Source organism: Corylus avellana, chromosome ca11 (genome assembly GCF_901000735.1).
Source record: "Corylus avellana chromosome ca11, CavTom2PMs-1.0".
Lineage (NCBI taxonomy): Eukaryota > Viridiplantae > Streptophyta > Magnoliopsida > Fagales > Betulaceae > Corylus > Corylus avellana.
Genome location: NC_081551.1, coordinates 7,905,997 through 7,909,822, shown reverse-complemented (window position 1 = coordinate 7,909,822; position 3,826 = coordinate 7,905,997).

Sequence of the window (3,826 nt, the reverse complement as noted above, 5' to 3'; positions counted from 1 at the left end):
GTGATCTAGTTTGTTTGCTTTGGTGTTTTCCAAGAGAGGGCGTGTTGTGCATTGAGTTATTCCCTCTCTTGAAATATTGTTGTTGTTCTAAGGACAACTTTTCTCTATCTTTATTTATCAAGAGTCTACTGAAAGTTCAGTGAAGAAAGGTGTTACGAGAAGATTGTTGAGCTTTGAGGCAAGTGGGTGGCTTGTTGTCATACAAAGTCTAGGGTTTACATTGGTAAGTTCATTGCGTCTATATTCTAGATCTTTTTCACTAGTGATTTCATAGGTTTGGCTACTCCAAAATAATTTTTTCCTTTGATTTGTTCAAATGGTTTTCCACTTCGTCAACAAAATCCTTGTATTGATTGTGATTGATTTTGTGATGATGTTATTTGTGGGGATAAATATTCTTTGGCCCCCTCACCTAACAATCATTTTTTATTTTGCCCTATAAACTGATAGTTATGAGAATTATGGCCCGTTTAGTTCACGGAATAGACCCCTGGAATGGAATAGTTATTCTTTTGTTTGGTAAGGGTCTATTCCTAAGAATAGTAATTCCTATGGGGATTATTAATCCCTTACACACAAGAATAACTATTCTTCTTCCTAAGGAAAATGACAAGGGTTTCCCAAAAAAAACTTTTTTTTTTCCCCAAAAAAAAAACAAAAAAACAAAACAAAAAAACAAAACAAAACAAAACAAAAACAAAAACAAAACAAAACAAAATATCATGTGGGTGGCCGACCACCATAATGGGTGACTAGCCACCCACAAAAGGCCATGGGGTGGCGCTGCCAACCCCAGAGGGCCTCACGGTGGACCGGAAAGTCCCTCCAAGGGTGGTGCGGCCACCTCGTGGCCTATTCACCCTGATTCACATCAGTAGTGGCCTCGGTCACCCCCAACAGCCTTTGGGGGTGGCCGCGACCACCCACGGAGGGCTCCGGGGGGTGGCTAGGCCACCCCCAATTCTTACCGAGGTGGCCACGTCACCCCCAAAGGGCCACAGCGAGGTCCTTTGGGGGTGGCTGCACCACCCCCAGTGCATGTTATGGGTGGTCGGCCACAACACGTTAACCAATATATATATTTAAATTTGAGTTTTGAAAAAATTAGAAATCAAGTAGGCTTTTTAGTAATTTTAGTTCAATTTCAATTATGAAATATGTGTGGTTACCAAACTAAAGAATTAGAATAATTATTTCATTCCAACCTCTTTTATTTTCAGTAATATCTATTCATTTTCTTAATGGAATACCCATTCCACAAAGTAAACGAGACTTTAGATACATATTAAACCAATTTTCTGTCATTATTCCAAAAATAATCCTATTTTCTTAAAAAAAAAAAATTAATTAATTAAAAAAAAAACTAAAATCAAAAATCAAAATTTTATGCAAATTATGTCCTATATTAACTGATCCTTACTCTATGTACTTTAGTATTTAATCAAAATTCTATCTCGACCTTATTCGCAATCTGCCCCAACTCTTCCTAAGAGAGCAGACATAATAATCTTCCCATCTTGCTCATCCATTGACATTTTTTCTTAGAGTAATGCTAGGTACTATCTTTTTATCCTCTTAAAATCCTCCTAAAGCTGATGTGGCTTTCAAAATCACTATTAGATCAAAATTCAAGTATGATTCATCTAACATTTAATGGTGATTTTAAAATACACATCAGCTTTTGGAGAATTTTAAGATGATAAAAAGATGGTACCTAACATTACTCTCTTCCTTGACTGAATCAAGACATAAATTCTCTAAGTGACTTTGTCCCACCTTGCTTAAGTGCGAAGAGATAGGCATGCGTGTGGTTTCCTCAACCTCAAATCAAGATAGCCTGCAAGAAAGATTAAAGGTAAGCTTAGAGACCTTGTCGGCAAGGAATACATCCGATACTTAATTCAATACAATTTTTAGTGAAAGAGAGAAAATGCTAAACAACAACCATTATCTAGCGTGAATGAATGTGTGTGAGTGTTCCCTTTTTCCCTTTTCTCTCTTTGAATAAAAGCAAAAAAAATAATAATAATAATAAATAATGTGTGAAGAGTGTACTTGAATTGGTTGGTTTCATTATATTTATATAGGGAAGGGAATAAATTCTATGTGGTCTGTGCATAAAACAGGGGTTTTGTGTAAACCATTCATTGATTGCCACATCAGCTAGAATACTATAAGAAAAAATAAACACTCACACCTGATTATATCAGGTTTAATTAATTTTTTTTTTCAAAAAAAAAAAAAAATTGAAGGTGGCAGAGGGAGGTGGGGCGGTTCGCCGCCACCTCCATTGGCCAGGGGTGGTGGCGAACAACCCTAGTGGTCTGGGGGTGGCCGCGAGCCACCCCCTGTGGCTTGGGGGGTGGTCGCACACCACCCATGGCCACCCATGCCGGCGGAGTGAGAGAGAGAGAGAGAGAGAGAGAGAGAGATCTTGTTGGGCGGTGGGCGGTGGTTTGATTCATTGGCGGCGGTTGGCGGTAGGCAAAGGCGGAAGGTGGCTAAATGGCTGTGTGGGGAATTAATCCTATATTTTGCAAACATGCTTTTTTTTTTTTTTTTTTTTTGCAATTTTCTGAAATAGATGATGTGTCAGATGCTAAGTGGTTTGCACAAAAGCCAACTTTTGTGCAACGACCACACAGCAACAGCTCTCATATAGGGAATCCCTTTCCTGCCCTTTCATGGTAATTTTTAACTATTGCATAACCCTACGTTGAGAATATCATGGAAGCAGGAATAGATGCAGCCTTTGGGGTGGGACCATTTGACTCATAAATTATCTACATGCAAACAGAAAATCAGCGAAGGAAACACTGCATGGGCCGAAGCTTAGGTCAATTTCTCATATGCATGAGCAATTATCCGAATTACAGGGGCTAGAAGATATGGGGAGTAGTGACAAAATATCTAAATTAAAACGTGATATTCAGGTTCAATTAGAGAAAGATGATTTATGGTGGCGTCAAAGGGCTAAAGTGGATTGGCTCAAGCAAGGGAATAGAAATACACACTATTTTCATGCTTGTGTTAATTCCAGGAGGAGGAAAAATAATATTGAAAGAATTAAGGATGAGAAAGGGAAGTGGTGGAACTCCACAGAAGACGTGGGGAAGGCTTTTATTGATTATTATACAAATCTGTTCTCAGCCGGCAGGGAAGGAGATTTGGGCCCATGCCTCTAGAATATAGAACCCCGTGTATACGAGAGAATGAACGTGGAGCTTATGGTAGAATTTATTATGGAGGAAATCAGTGCTGCATTAAATCAGATGGCGCCGCTTAAAGCCCCCAGACCAGATGGAATGAATGCATGTTTCTTTCAACAGAATTGGGAGATCTTGGGAGGGGAGGTATATAGAGGTATACTTGATATCCTTAATTCTGGATTTATGCCACATAATCTGAATTTGACGCACATTGCAATTATTCCAAAGACAAATAATCCGGAATGCGTGACTGAATTCCGGCCTATAAGTCTTTGCAATGTATTATACAAATTAGTCTCCAAGGTTTTAGCCAACAGGCTTAAAAAAGTACTCCCACATATTATTTCCTCGACTCAGACTGCCTTTATTCCAGGGAGATTGATTATGAATAATATCTTGGCAGGTTATGAAACCCTACATACTATGCATTCTAGAATGGCGGGGAAAAATAGTTTTATGGCGGTTAAGTCAGACATGAGCAAGGCTTATGATAGGGTGGAATGGAGGTTTTTGGAGGCGGTAATGAGGAAAATGGGTTTTGATGAGCGATGGATCTGTTTAGTAATGATGTGTGTCTCATCGGTCCAATATGCGATTTTGATCAATGGTGAACCATG